The sequence below is a fragment of the Cricetulus griseus genome, chromosome 10 (assembly GCF_003668045.3).
Source record: "Cricetulus griseus strain 17A/GY chromosome 10, alternate assembly CriGri-PICRH-1.0, whole genome shotgun sequence".
Taxonomy (NCBI): Eukaryota; Metazoa; Chordata; class Mammalia; order Rodentia; family Cricetidae; genus Cricetulus; species Cricetulus griseus.
Window position 1 is genome coordinate 29927190 of NC_048603.1, and position 16131 is coordinate 29943320.

The 16131-nt window shown below is 47.8% G+C and overlaps 1 protein-coding gene across 3 annotated transcripts in view; it reads right to left on the reverse strand.

Moving 5' to 3' along the window:
* The window catches only part of Zhx2 (zinc fingers and homeoboxes 2), a 155192-nt gene that overhangs the window by 94943 nt on the left and 44118 nt on the right, over positions 1-16131 (reverse strand). The window contains exon 1 of one of the 3 annotated variants that reach the window (XM_035449610.1): positions 8372-8391. The exons of the other annotated variants lie outside the window; for them this stretch is intronic. The gene's annotated coding sequence lies outside the window, so the exon portion shown is untranslated. Of the gene's footprint in view, positions 1-8371; positions 8392-16131 lie in introns of those variants that run through there. 3 annotated transcript variants of the gene reach the window in all.

A 16131-nucleotide genomic window follows, 5' to 3' on the forward strand; every position in this document is an offset into this window, starting at 1 on the left:
ACACACACACACACACACACACACACGCACACACACATGCACACACACGCGTGCACATGTCTGCACACACATGAGGAGGACAGACGTTAAGCACGTTTATGGAGAAGCCTTGTCTCCGAGGGCTGCCTGTGACCGCGTGGTCACGGTTCCCTCAATGAGACGACCATGGAAGCCGCTGCCTTCAGAGAACAAAGTTAGAGGCAAAGAGAAAATCCGAGTGCAAAGCTGCGTGTTTGTTCCGTTTGTTCCATGCTTGGACACCCATCCCCCTACACGTGACTGCGTCTAGTGGGGACATCGTACTCAGTGTCCTTAGACGTGACCGGTGGAATCGGCTCCAGCGGGCAGAGGCCGGCCAGTGCCAGGTGAAGACGAGGCTGGGAGCAGAGGCGTCGCGGGGTGTGAACATGTAAAATGACGGTTCCTCCTTTAGAGCCAAAGACCAGAGCATGGGCCATTACCGGTTCTTGCCATTCTTCTTCACATGTGTAGTGCGCTCTGAGCCCGGCACAGAGCCATGCAGAGTGAGGAGCTGTCAGACAGTCCCCTGACCTCCAAAGCCAACAGTCGAGCCAAGACCCCCAGTAAGCGTCACTTGGGATCCGTGACATTGCGTCCTTGACTGCAGGGTGTGGCTCTGGACTGAAACAGCCCACTAGAGGAGCGCAGCACAGGGTGGGCTCAGAGAGGAAGGAAAGCATGGACCCACCTCAGAGAACACAGAGGAGTGTGAGATGGTGGGTGGAGGGACAGGGGGCGGGCGGGCACGCAGGCTAGAGGGGGCTCAGCAAGGTCACCGTGTAAGTCCGTCCATCCGCGGCACAGATACACAAGGGAAAGGGGTGTCCATTTTGGAGGTGGAGCAGAGCACAGAAGGACCGGTCCTGTCCGGCTGAGCATCGCTTTGCACCATAGATCCTTTTACAAACGGCACCCGAGGACACTGTGCAGTGTGCCGAGCTTGGAACGGACCCTGCGACTGGGTGTGCATTGCAGCCTTACTGAACCACTCGCAGGATGGTAGCTTCTGAACCCACACATTAGTACGGCTGCCAGAGCAACTCTTCTGATTTGCTACGCTGTTGCTTTTGCAAATCACAAATAAACATGGTCTTAGGTGCCACTGCCTTCCCCTCACCTCTGAGATTTCCTGAAATCTGAGTGATGGCTATCGACAGGACCTTTGGGTGGAATGGTGCTGGGAACTCTGAGGCTTGGTGTTGACCTTACTGTAATTGTGCTAGGTTCCAGCTGATCAGAAGCTGTCAGAGGACAAAGGTTATTCGAGGTCTAAGTACAATACTGAAAAAAAAATATCATCAAATTCAAGTGTCAGCAGTGGAAAGATCCCTTACGGTTGGCACGAGAAAAAAAGTTTCCCAGAGGTTGAAATGTTAGAAGGTAGGACATCATCGGGGCTTTTGTTTGTTTTTGGTTCCAGGCCCAGCATTCTGAGGAGAGTTATTAATTACTCCCTGGCGACAGAAGGAACACAGGGCTTCTCAAAGCCAATGGAAGAAGTCCTCACAGGGAGGGTGCAGGGGGTTGGGCTTGGGCTTCTCACAGAACACATTGGTTCCATGCCACGAGCAGGCCAGTGACCCGCATGCTTCAGTGAAGGCCGGGGGATGGGCAGTCTTCCGTGTAGAAACAGGACAGCCCATGTGTGGGCTCAGTGCTTACATGGCTGCGTCCTCAGGAATGTCTGACTCCCCTATAAGGCTCTCCTTCTCAAGATACCCACCACCTACCCACTTGGCATCCAGAAGCCTCTGGGGTTCCTCTCTGGGCCAACAGTATTCGGCCAACCCACCGGAAGGGCTGCTTCTCACTTTTCCACCCAAATTCACCCAGGGCTCTCTTCTTCAGCATTGCTGTCCTCTCCGGCAAGCCAGGCGTGTCCACAGCAGTGTGCTCCCTGGTACGACTTCTGAAGTCCTCTTTGGCTCATCGTCATCTCAAAATGGAGATCAGACACAACACTCTGCTGATAGGACCTGTGGACTCAGAGGCACTCCACAGTCCTCCATCTAGTCCCACTAGGGGCTCCTGCTGTCTTTCTAGCTCAGAGTCTGCCTCCCGCCCCGCCCCCCCCCACCCCCCATGGGCAGGATAACACTCCCCCTAGGCTGGCTAATGAGAGCAGGAGAGGAAGGTACAATGGGTCTTTTGTTGTTGCTGCTGCTGCTTGTTTGTTCCGTGCTGGGGACTGGGACCTGATGCTCACACAAGCACCCTGCAGTTGGATCTATCTGCTGCTTTTTTTTTTTTTTTTTTTTTTTTTTTTTTTTTTTTTTTTTTTTTGGTTTTTCGATACAGGGTTTCTCTGTGGCTTTGGAGGCTGTCCTGGAACTAGCTCTTGTAGACCAGGCTGGTCTCGAACTCACAGAGATCCACCTGCCTCTGCCTCCCAAGTGCTGGGATTAAAGGCGTGCGCCACCACCGCCCGGCCCTGCTTAAAATTGTACTTTTGCGTTTTGTGTCTTTTCAACCACTCCAGAGTTATAGCATTGCATTGCAGTCCCCTCTGATTCCCTGCTACCTGGATACCGTGGATAAATACCATGGCGGCATCAACATTGTTTAAATGGTCCTGCTTGAGTTGCTTGGAACCCAGGCAATGCTCGTTCTTCCTGGAGAAGAACTGAAAGCAGTTCTAGCAAACAGCCCATGTAGATTGCTGGAGGCCTAATGAGATCTCCTTTAAATTATCAGCCGGCTCGTTATCTTAGGGAAACGACAAAAGTATGACCTTCAGTGTCTGGTCTCCGGCCTTTTCAACAGCATCGGATAGCTTCCCAAGTCGGGTTTGCTGGTTCTTGTACTAAGCACTTTCTCTGTTAGTTCTCGAGGCACAGTAAGGAGGGGTTATTACTGTGCAGACTAGAGAGTCAGAACTCAGAGGGATGAAGTGACTCACCCAAGGTCACACAGCCAGTGACAAACTGTATTCCAACTCTCTTCTGTTTGTCTGGTGTGTTTGTTTTTGAGACAGGGTCTCACTGTATATATACCCCAGGCTAGCCCCACACTCATTATATGACTGACCTCCGCAAGCTCCTGCCTCAGCCTCCTGAGTGCTGAGATTACAAACTTGTAGCATCCTGGTCCTGGCCGGCTGCAGGGATGACTTTTTCTGCATCCCTTGCACACAGAGAAGGTGATACAGAGAAGAGACAGATCTGGGGATGTGGTCAACTTTCAATTCTATTAAGCTGCCTTCAAGGGCTTGGGCAGAGCCCATCTAGGAGCTGTGCGTGTCTGTGTGTAACCCCAGAAAGATGAGGAACACTCAGAAGTTGTTGCGTGGAGGGCTCTGGCTCCCTTAGAAGCTCGTGCTGATGGGGGTGTGTCCTCTGTCATACCTACAGGCTCCTCGGAGACAGCAGTGGGGGAATGCTGCAAAAGGGACAGGTGCCTTGGATAACTGCCTGGCTTCCCAGCCAGATATGAATTTAACTGAAGAAATGAAGAAAGCTGTAAGCGGGTATGGGGGGGGGTTGGGGAGGAAACAGAGAGAGACAGAGAGACAGAAAAAGAGAGGGACAGACAGACTGACAGACAGACAGACAGACACACACACACACACACACTCCCACAGACACACAGGTGGGATGGAACCTCACCAGGCCAGGGGTGTCCCTTGATTTTGCCACCATTGGCATTTTCACCCAAGGAAGAGGCAGCATCTGTCCTCCCAACATTGCCCACTTAGGCCAGGGACCATCACAGCGGGTCACATAGGGCGTTGTCAAGCAGTGCTGTCCTACCATGTGGGCCAAAGGCCACCACCAGAGCATACTCATTCGTGGAGAGCGAATGAAAGCCTCCTCCAACCAGAAAAACCATCTCATCCTGAGGACTCCTTTGTGAATCCAATTTACAATTCTTACGATAGAGTATTCCTGGAGGAGGCAAAGAGCATGGAAAACAGCCCAGGCTTTGTTCTAGAAGCTTCTTCCTGCACTCGTGATGTGTCTAATTGCTGGTTCTCATTGACCTTTGATCTGCGAATCTCCAAGCCCTGGAGAACAAGGACTACCGACGGTACACCTAGCAGGGTCTCGTGGTCATATTTGCAACTCTGTCAGTACTTTTATTTTATGTGTGTGTGTGTGTGTGTGTGTGTGTTTCTGTGTGTGTCTCTATGTGTGTGTGTCTGTGTGTGTATGTGTCTCTATGTGTGTGTGTCTGTGTGTGTGTCTGTGTGTGTGTCTGTGTGTGTGTGTGTGTGTCTGTGTGTGTGTCTCTCTGTGTGTGTGTCTGTGTGTGTTTGTCTGTGTGTGTCTGTGTGTGTGTGTCTGTGTGTGTGTGTGTCTGTGTGCCTCTCTCTGTGTGTGTCTGTGTCTGTGTGTCTGTGTGTGTGTCTGTGTTTCTGTGTGTGTGTTTCTGTGGTGTGTGTGTGTGTGTGTGTGTGTGTGTGCTGTGTCTATGTGTCCACATGTATGTGTGCAGATGGGCTCATCCATGTGTGTGCATATGGATGCCAGAATTCAACATTTGGTATCTTCTACTGCTCTCCACCTTAGAGTCTAAGTATGAGTGTGTGTGTGTGTGTGTGTGTGTGTGTGTGTGTGTATGTGTGGTTTCCACAATGTCAGAATTTATTTTACTTTATTTTTTATTTTTTGTTTTTTCGAGACAGAGTTTCTCTGTGGCTTTGGAGCCTATCCTGGAACTAGCTCTTGTAGACCAGGTCTCGAACTCACAGAGATCCACCTGCCTCTGTCTCCCAAGTGCTGGGATTAAAAGCTTGAGCCACCAACGCCCGGCTCAGAATTTATTGAATAACAGTAAATTCACAAAATTTAGAGGTGTCGGTAAGAACAGTTATCATTCAATCCATCCATCTTAGAATACTGATCAAGATAATGCAAGTTCTTTATTCTAATGCTAATTAATAATGTTAACTCTCATATAATGCTTTACACAGTAAACATATCTAGATTTATACGGGTTATAGAATGAATACAAGATAAAGAGCCTACAACAGAGATGGAAAGGTCTTAGAAGTGGGCTGAGGAATCTGTGTGGATAAGGAGCCAGGCCAATGCCAGGACGGGGTGGGGGGGGGTGGGGAGCTGAAGCTGCTGGAGTTGGGTTTGAGACTAAAGCTGCAGAATTCAGCTGTGAGGTGAAAGGAGCAGTTCCAGGGCAGGGAAACCAGGGCAGAACCCAGACAGGTTCTACCTATGAGACCGTCAGCCACTCACTTGGTCTAATTGAGTTTTGTGTAAAATTGATGAGAAGTAGTCATAAGATAACAAAGCAAAAAATACACAAGAGGGCTGGAGAGATGGCTCAGAGGTTAAGAGCACTGGCTGCTCTTCCAGAGGTCCTGAGTTCAATTCCCAGCAACCACATGGTGGCTCACAACCATCCATTATGAGATCTGGTGCTCTCTTCTGGTGTGCAGATATACATGGAAGCAGAATGTTGTATACATAATAAATAAATAGAATCTTTTAAAAAATACACAAGAATCTACATGTGGAAAACACTAATTCCTATGCCTTCCACTTTGTCTTACTTCCCCCCATATTAATTGCTTTTTTATTAAATATAAGGACTAGAAAAATATAGATTAGGAAGGGGTGTAGCTCAGTTGGAAGATTGCTTGCATTGTGTGCACAAAGATCTGATTCTCATTCCCAGTGTCGCATAACTGGACTTTTTACCTTGTTTTTGGAGCCTAGGTCTCTCACTGAACCTAGGCCTCACCATTTCAGCTGGACTGGCTGGCCAGTGAGCCCCTGGCATCTGCCCCTAGACCCTACAGTGTGATTATAGGCACATGCTCCTGTGCCCACATCTTATGTGGGTGCTGAGAATCTCATGTTTGCACAACAAATACTTTACCAACTGAACTGCCTCTGCAGCCCTGTCTCATAATTTAGAAGGTCTGTTTAGAAGTTCAGGCATTGGGACTGACATATGAAACAGGCTTGTTTCTAATTTGAACTAATAAAAAATAATTTTTGGGGGAAAAAAAGAAAACCTATAATGAGACTGATGACTACCTTATATGCCATCCTAGAGCCTTCATCCAGTGGCTGATGGAAGCAGAGGCAGTCACCCACAGCTAAACACTGAACTGAACTCTGGAGCTCAGTTGCAGAGAGGGAGGAGTAAAGAGCAAAGAGGTCAACACTGGGCTGGTGAAACCACAGAATCAACTGACCTGAACAAGGGGTAGTGCATGGACCCCAGACTGATGTCTGGGAGGCCTGCTTGGGACTGATCCAGACCCCTGAACGTGAATGTCAATGAGGAGGCCTCAGCACTCTATGGGGCCCCTGGTAGTGGATCAGTATTTATCCGTGGCATAAGAACGAACTTTGAGAGCCCATTCCATGTGAAGGGATGCTCTCTCAGCTCGGACACACGGGGGAGGGCCTAGGCCCTGCCCAGGATGATATGACAGACTTTGGGGATCCCCCATGGAGGGCCTTACCCTCCCTGGGGAGCAGAGGGGGATGGGGTGGGGGGGATTGGTGGGAGCTGGGGGAGGAGGGGAGGGAGAAGGAGAAAGGATTGATATGTGAAGCAGGCTTGTTTCTAATTTGAACTAATAAAAAATAATTTCTTGGGGGAAAAAAAAGAAATTCAGGCATTGACGGTTTCGTGTGAGTCAACATTGCCTTGCTGGCTTGCCACTTGGGTTTGCAGGGGAGGAACTGAGACAGTGGCTGTTAAAGAGAGACCCTACTCTACTCTAGAACTTGGTAGACCCTACTCTATTCTAGAACTTGGAAGACCCTACTCTATTCAAGAACTTGGTAGACCCTACTCTATTTGAGAACTTGGTAGACCCTACTCTATTTGAGAACTTGGTAGACCCTACTCTATTCAAGAACTTGGTAGACCCTACTCTATTCAAGAACTTGGTAGACCCTACTCTATTTGAGAACTTGGTAGACCCTACCCTATTCAAGAACTTGATAGACTCTACTCTATTCAAGAACTTGGTAGACCCTACTCTATTTGAGAACTTGGTAGAAAGTGTTAAGATTGGCAGACCCACCCCTGACCTATAGAAGCAGAAATTCTAAGGCTCCGCCCTTTGACAAGGCCCAAGTGAGGGAGACACTCACTAGAACCTGAAAACCACTGGAATTTGGCTTTGACATCCAAGTCTTCTGATCATCAGTATGAATGTGAGGAGAAGGCAAGGGACTGGGTCCCGTTTTGCAGGGACTCCAAATTAGTAAGCCCTTGGGTAGAGCCCAGGACTGAGCTTTTTAGCAAGCTCCCCAGATAACTCTACTGAGTACACGTTCAGTCTGCTGGGAAGAGAAAGTTCAGGTGATAGGAAAGACCCAAGTGGAGGAGGGGCATGGGGCTGGAGGACAGGGATGGAAACCTAAGTTGGAAGAACTGAAGATAGGTGCTCTCAAGCCCAGTTCTGTAGATTCACCACATGGAATCTCCTCTGGTGTTTTCATTTCAGAGTCCCTAAGAAAAAAGGCTTTCCTAAGTCTGTGTGACACACACCTGGCTGATCTAGGTCTGGAGCCAGAGATGTGGCTTCTAAGCCAGTTCCCTTCCCTCGGAGCCTAGAGCCCTGTTCACCGATTGCTTGGTATCTCCAGGACCTGGCTCTGCAACCCGGTTATCACATACACGCTTACCCTACCATTGCTCTAGTCTGGATGTTGATTGTCCCCCAAAACTCAGTCTGTATCCATTGTACCCCACGTGTCCTGGCGTTTAACTGGAGAGAGGAGCTGGGAGCCTATAGGGAGGGCCTGAGGTCACTGAGAACATGAGGTGTATAGTTTGTCCTGACAGATGCGTCCCATCATTACCACCTGGTATGCTCGTCAGAGGCCCAAAGTCATAGGACCACTCAGTTCTTAGATCAGAAGACCCCAACCTGTGAGCCACCTTTTCCTTTACAAGTTAATTATCTCTGGTGTCTCATCATAGTGACAGGGCTGCCCCGTGTGTCCCTGATGTGTATATGGCTTTGGTTCTCAGTCCTTTGCTTTTCTCCCTTTGGAAGGAACTGAGAGAGGGGGGGGTGTTGAGGACTCTTCACTAAAGAGAAAGCCAACAGTGCAGGAAGGAGACGCTCACCGCTGGTCCAGCAAAGCAAATCCAAAGCTGATACCATATCCTGCTCATTGACTTTCCGTGGAAATGGTGAGCAACATAAAATGGATGGAGGTCATCACTGCTCGGGTTTATTACGCTCGCCACAAGCTCTTTTCACTCGAGAAGTTGGTTAATCCTCATAAGGCAAGTGCTACCATTATTCCCATTTGCAGCCGGGGAAAATGATGCCCAGACAAGTTAACCGGGCATCATGGACTGGTTGGTGAGTGAGTGAGGCAGGATTTGAACCTAGTCCATCAGGATCGAAGCCTACCTTTCTCATTGAACTTTGCTGTTTCCAGTTAGGGAAGACGGAAGGAGGGAGCAAAGACATTGAAGTCGTCTATCACTCGGCAAACTGAGGGCAGCTGGGAAAGAAAGACCATAGCTTAAGCATGCGTGGGTTCAGTGTTTGCTAGACTGCTCCCAGTACAGGAAGCACACGCCAGAAGGCAAAGTAGCTGCCCTACAGAAACTAGCCTTTAGCACTGGACAACCTAGTTCTAGAGCAATGGTCCCATGAGGCAGCCTCTTGAGAGGCAGCAGGCAGATGCTCTCGGGCTATTTTATCATCTACTTTGGCAGGTCTAGAACATTCCTGCCTTCTGCCCAATACCAGCACGGTCCACATAAGCACGGTCTGATCAATGTCCACCTTCTATACAATCCACATTTTAAAAGATCATGTCTCTCATACTTTAAATAATTTCTCCCTTGACAAAACAACCAACACATGTATAGCAAGGGCTAGAGTCTGAACTGAATAAGCTAGCTATTGATAGCTGGTTCTAGCCCAGAACAAAACCAAAACAGCCCTTCTGCCTGCCATGGCCCTGTGACATTTTAAGTAGGCAGAGCCACATAACCCTGGGTCTTGTACAGTTGTCACTGATTTCTGGAAAGTCTAAATAGCATCATAGGAACTTTTAGGACAACATCAGTCTAAACAGTTTCTTGGGTCTCTCAATTCTACAAAAGTCCCACAGTTTTCTACAGAATCTGACAGTGTGCGTTGCTAGTGGGAACAGGCCATGGCCTGACTTATTTTCAACTCTTCACGCAGTGAGCAGGGAGGACCCCTTGGAGGCCAAAGGAGGCCACATGAGGACGCGAGCTGGGCAGGTCTCTGCCACTTTGCACTGAGTGTGGAAAACACATGGAACTCATTGGGCACGAGAGGCTGTACCAGCTAAAAATAAAAAGAAGCCCAAGAAAGCTTAGATAGACTCATGGACGAGTGAGCGGTGGAGGGGGTTAGTGATGCTCAGGCCTCTGTAGCCTGCTCAGGTTCCCATTATCTGGGGAACTCCTGAATAAATAAAGTGCCTATGCTTTCACCAAACGTGCTGCTGCCCAGACCAAAAGCAGAAACTGACAGAAAGGAGAGGGTATAGGATGGTTTTCTGTTTCAGCATGCATCGTCTATTTCATCACACACACACACACACACACACACACACACACACACACACACACACACACTTCATAATAAACTTAGAATTAAGTGGATACGGGAATCATTTCTGATGTTATGTGCAAGGATTTAAAGTAGTTCCGCATTTTGCTGTAATTTCATGTATACCTACCTATTTTTAAAAAAATTCTATTTAGTATGCATTCTGGATACTTCCTGAGCATTTAACTTTTCCCCCTTCATACTAAACAAGCTTACTGGATAACTTAAAGGGCTCTCCCATTTTCTTAACCACTAGTTCATGTAATTGTCAAATTGCCTTACAATTCACCTCTTATTTGACATAGCCTTTCTTTCCCTAGTTTTCTGCTGCATAAATATTGCTGGGACAGACTTGCCTGGCACTGCTTCTGCCTTCTGAAGCCGGATTCCAAGTGGTACAGATTGGCCTTGAGCTCTCAATAGGTGGCTTTGAACTTCCAATTCTCATACCTCTACCTCTCTGGTGCTGAGGTTACAAGCAGGAACAGCCAGACCTGGTTTTAGGGTGCTGGGGATTGAACCTGGGGCTCCATGCCTGCAAGTAAGGCATGCTACAACTGAGCCACATCTCCAGCCCACCTAGTGACTTCTTTTTTTTCTCCCCCCCTCCCCCCAAGACAGAGTTTCTCTGTGTAGCTTTGACCAGGCTGGCCTTGAACCTACAGAGATCCACCTGCCTCTGCCTCCCGAGTGCTGGGATTAAAGGCGAGCGCCACCACCGCCCGGCCCTCGTCACTTCTTTTTAGAGAAATAATGATAAATTCCAGAACTGCACACTGGATTGTTAAGAAGTTTACATGAGAGGACACTATGCCAAGAGTGTCCTAACTGGCTGCATTGCTTTCATAAAAGCTCTCAGGAAGTCCCCGCAGCGCCAGGCCCTTGCTCTCCCAGCTATTTGTTTCTGCAGTGGGCTCTGTCCTGGCTCCTTCAGGCTGAGCGCTTGGAGCTCCAGTGGTGTGGTGCTCTGCCAGCCAGAGGCCTAAGCTCGCCCAGACACAGCCCTTGTTAGGAATGCAAACCCGTCCACTCTCCCATTGTGTCCCTAACTTTGACTGGCCTCTGTCTTCTATTACCTGTGCCAGCTGAAAGACAGGGCTGTCGCTTAGTGATGTGAGAAGCACAGGCTCTGCCCGAAGCAGAACCGTCTCTCCCCTGTTTCCATTTTGCCCGATTGGAGTGAGACAGCTTTCTTCTCCCGAAGCCAACTCTTACTAAAAGCCATTGTGCATTGACAGAGAGGGAGACATTCATGTACTGCTAAGTATGAAAGCTACATTCTGTACCCCCAGGATGGGCGGCAATAAAAAGCTGTTTACTCAGTGGCCACCCCAAGGGGCGGAAATGAAGCTCTAGTTTGTTGGAACACTTAGTTTGAATTCTGTGTCATGCCTTGTCGCCCCCCCACCCCTACACCAGTTCTCACTTTCTTCACCTGAAAAACCTACCAGGAACATGTAAAACCAATTTGGTTGAGTTCTATCCTGATGGGCTCTGATAACCAAATGCAAATGGAGCGACCAGGAGAGGACCACAACAAAATGGTCTTGGCTTTGGAACTGAGGGCTATCCTTTGAAGCCTACTGGGATTGCAGCGCTAGCTTGCTAAACCATGCTGCTGTCACCAGGGACTTCTGGGATGGAACTAAAGATCAGGAAGGTCTGCTGTAGGTGCCCGGATAGGATCCACGGAGCAGAACCAGCTCAAGGTCTCACACAGTATGCTCAGCGTCTCCCCTTCTGGTGACAAACCTGCCAGGTAGGTTCTTCGCAATATGCTCCTGTCTTTCCTTCTACCAGTGTTTGGCCATCACTACTTCAAATGTCACCCTGAATTAAACCTTTATATCACAAAGTCTGGCAAGATGAACTTCCCCTGGGCCTGCACTTTTTACATCTTTTTGGTGTTCCAAAGTCAGAGTGCTCTTGAGTGTGGAGGCACACACCTGCAATCCTAGCACTCACAGTGGCGAAAGATGGCCGAAGCCGGAGGATTTAGAGTTTGAAGTCATCCTGGGCTACACTGGGCGCTTTCTCAAGCCAACAAAACCCCAGAGTGCTCAGGAGCGGGGCTCCTGCTTTGCAGCTCCGTCACGGGGATGTGCTTGTATTTCAGGTCTCCACCCTATCGTGAGCCTGCAATGGGCAGCCAGGCCTTTGTGCAGACTGTCCCCTTCCTTCCCCAGCTCTTCCCATGGGGTGGGGAAGTCTTTGTCCTGCTCTTTTTGTCCCTGATAATTAATACAGATGCACACAGGCATATATTCCTAATTAATACAGATATACACATACATACATTCCTAATTTATACAGACATACGCAGGCATACACTCATAATTTATACAGATGTACACAGGCATACATTCCTAATTTATACAGATGCACACATGTAAATATTCCTAATTTATACACATGTACACAGGCATACATTCCTAATTTATACAGATGTACACACACATACTTTCCTTATTTATACAGATGCACACGTGTATATATTCGTGTATATATTCCTAATTAATACAATATGTACATGGGTATATTCCTTGAAAGATCATTAATGAGAAAAGCAAAGAGTAAATATGAGCACTTTTTCCCCACCCAACTTTAACCACTATCGTAATTTCTCAAATGTCTTTAAAGGCAAAAGGTGACGGGTTGGTTTAAGTGAACAGTGGTGGACAAAAATAAGTCATTTTCGATTTCTGGATGTGGAGGTGGACTTAGAGAGAGATCCACAAACTAATTCCTGGGACAACGCAGGAACCCCTGACTTGAGGGAACTCACTCTGTAGATTAGAATAGCCAAATGAAAAAGGAACCTCTGCAAGGTAAAACCTACTCACTGGTGACAGCTTCAGTCCTGAGACTTTGGGCATATTTAGGTGGCTTAAAGCAATGTTAAATACATACAGGCGTCTATTTTCCCATTTTTGGGAACTCGTTCTTGCACTATCCTCGAACCTAGAATCCTCCTCCTCTTTCCACATGCTGGCATTACAGGTGTGTACCACCACACCAAGCTAGGTTCCTTGTTTTGCCTAAACCCATGAAATCACCTATCTGTCCTTAAATCCAGTATTCATATTGTTGTATAAAATTGCGTTTAATCTGTGACTCAGAGTCAAGTAAACGGTTTGGGCAAACAATATTTTTTTTTTTTTATTTTTTGTGAAATGACTTTTCAAAAAGATCCACACCCTCCAGTAGAATTGTAGATGATGAATTATAATCTGCCAGATCCTGGACACTTGGCATAGAGTGACTAGCGGCTCACAAGGCTCAGCCCCAGCCCCAGCCAATGAATCTTGCTGTTCTCTCAGTTAGCACAACCCACAGCTAACCCTCACAGGCTCTGTGCAGGGAGGGGAGCCCTCAGGGGATTATGAAGTACAGCAGCCCAATACCACATGGCCTGAAGGAAGCATCCTGAGACTCTGCAGTCCAAGAAGGTGGACTAAACTTTCCACCATTCCTTTAGCGATGGAACCAGCCACGCGTCCCGTCTCTGGTCCGGTACACTCTGTTCTTGTCAAGGCCCTTTGCTTATTCCACGTGACATCACAGGTGTGTGGAGCTGTCACCCCACACCTCTCCTGGGTATATGTGTCCCCCTGTGTCCCCCTACTACAGGCATTTCTCTCTTTCTAGTTTCTCAAAAAAGCAGGAATTTAGTTCACACCTCTCCTGCGCCTGGGTTAGCACTTCTCCACTTTGGGCAAAGCTGCTTTCCCACAGTTACCAGTGTCCACTTTGTTTTTCGAGACAGAGTTTCTTTGTATATCTATGGATGTCCTGGAACTTGCCCTGTAGACCACACTAGCCTCGAACTCACAGAAATCTGCCTGCCTCTGCCTCCCATGTGCTGGGATTAAAGGTGTGCGTCTCCGCTGCCACCACCACCCAGCTGAGAGTGTCGTCTTTATAGAGGCGCTTCTGACTTCTCACTTCCCGCTGTTTTCTTCCGTGGCCTGTCTCTTTTGCTAACATTCTCTTCCGGGATGACTGTCCTGGAAAACCCCATTTCTTAGCCATCTACCTACAGTTCTGGGCCTTCTTCCTCACTTAAGATTCTGTTTCTAAAGTTGACTAGATCCGGGTCATCATGTGTGAAACAGGGCTACTTTAGCATAGCTGAGAAACCCTTATGCTTGGGATGCAAAGGGTTTTGGATTTTGAAATGTTTTCATTCCTATAATAAGATACCTTGCTTTGGGGCCCTAAGTCTTAAGATGAGAAATTCATCATTGTTTTATATTCCCCTCAATACATAGCCTAAAAATAACTTATATAACATTTAATGATTTTATGCATGGAACAACATTTGGTGGTGTGGGATTTTTCCACTGTGGAGTCTTGTGAAGGCTCAGAAAAATCTGGACTTTGAGTGGGCTCTGGCACAGGTCTTTAATCCCAGTACTTGGGAGGCAGAGGCAGGTGGATCTCTGTAAGTTCGAGGCCAGCCTGGTCTACAGAGTGAGTTCCAGGACAGCCAGGATAGAGAAACCCTGTCTTGAAAACAAAACCAAACCAAAAACCAAAAACCAAAGCAAAACACAACTTCGGACTCTGAAGCATGTCTGATTTAGATACTCAGAAGGGGAATGTGCAACCCGTTCCACCTTGCTGTACCGAGTTGTAAAAATGAAATGATACAGTCCATACGATGCACTTGGCACTGAGAAAGCTAACAGACACCAACAATCGTTGCCACTATTACTGTGCTAGCTAATTGTATCAGTAAGAGCCCCACTTTTTTTTTACGAAGCACAGCTTGCAGGTTCGAAGTTTCTCCACTTCTGACCTCTTATCATCTCAGGCCCTTAATTTCTGGCTGAACGTTCTTCAGACCTTGTAAAATAAATCTGTACTGATAATTGGGGGAACCAAAATTCTACCTTCATGGAAAAGCAAAATCTAGCGATCCTGGGCGAGCAGCCACCTTTCTGGGTTCCGTTTCCTTACCTATGAAGGAAAAGTTGGACCCCGACAGCATTTCTGCAAGTTTATCCGCCAGAAACTTCCTTTTCAAAGATGCTTATACTCTATAACAAAGCCCCTGTGGCCAGAACAGAGACACACTCTGTGAACAAGCATACTCACTCGGCTCTTGGCTGTGTCAGTATTCCAAGCCTGTCTACACTGCCTGGCATCTCAGCAGAGTCTGCAAGGGCTGATCAGTCTTGCCCTAAGAAGGGGTTTTCTAATTTGTCCATTCATTGTGCAAAAGAATAGGTCTCATGCATGAATATCAAATACTTTGATCACTCATCTCCTCTGTTACCCTCTCTGGTCCCCTCTGCTTCTCTCTCGGGTCCCCTTCTGCTTCCCAAATAATCCCCAATCTCAGCTGTGTAAGCAAGGAGCACAAACCCAAACTCTGCTGAAAACCTAGGGCAAGGTTCTCTTGAGTGACTCTCCAGGTACCTTGCAAGCTACCACTGGGTATCACTGGGGTCTGGAAATCCGTCCCTGACTGCTGCAGGGTCTCTCCATTAAGCTGGCTGCCAGGCACAGGGCATTTCAGGCAGGAGTGGTGAATTTTAAAAACCACACAATTACTAGTAGTTTGGAAAGTCCTTTTGAAACACCATGCCAATCACTGAATTCATTTTTTCAAGCCCCCTTTTAAATGCAAAATATGCTAATATGTTGTTGGAGTGTCCAGCAGGGAACCTGCTAGAAACTGGGGCCTCTCCCTGCTGGAGGTTAAATGCAAGGCTGCTGGGAATTGGGTACTGGGAGAATAATGGTCCATTTTCCCTCCAGGGAAGAAAATAGGGCCCATGCCACCGGCCTCAAGGGTTCCTTTGTGCTTTCTTCAGCTGCAGAAGGTGTGATCGCCCTCACAGAGCTGCGGATTCAGAAATAATGGGCTTCTCTTCTACCCCAGCCCTACTCTGGCCCCTGGTAAGTGAGATATGTCCTTGAGTCAGTATTAACTCCTCCCTCCTAGCAAGGAAGAGACAATGCAAGAGGGAGCAGAGAGAACGGGAAGGAGAAATTTATAGCTTGGAGGAATAAATTAATTTAGGCCGAAAGGAAAGGGCTGGTGCGGCCCAGCTGGTGACAAACGGCGCAGTCCTATGCCTTGCAAAGCTCTGTTTCTCTTACCTGCCTTAAGAGGAAGATAAATTACAGACCCAGGGGACTCTCTAGGAGATTCTGGGTTTCAGTTATTACCAAACATTACACCTATTTGCCCCAAAGCCTGGGCCTCTTATACTCACTTAGTAGCCAGTTCCAAGATGTCATTAAAAGTTGCCTCTCTGGATTACATAGTAAGTGCGCATTGCAGGTGCTATACTGTGTGCCCAGGACTCCAGGACTAGCACTGGGAGGGTACAGTGAGGGTGACATGGAAATGTGACATTTAGATGTGTGGTTATCGTCATTAGTAATTGTTAAGCAAGCAACTACTATCCTCCAAGGACTCCTAAGAGCTAAGCATTAATATATGCCTTAGTGACGGGGGAGAGGAACGATCCAGGCCCAAGGGTAAGGTTCAATATGGCGGCACACTTGCCTCTCAGAGGAGGAAAGTGCTTTATATTCTAGGGAGTCTCGGGCCCTGTGAATTG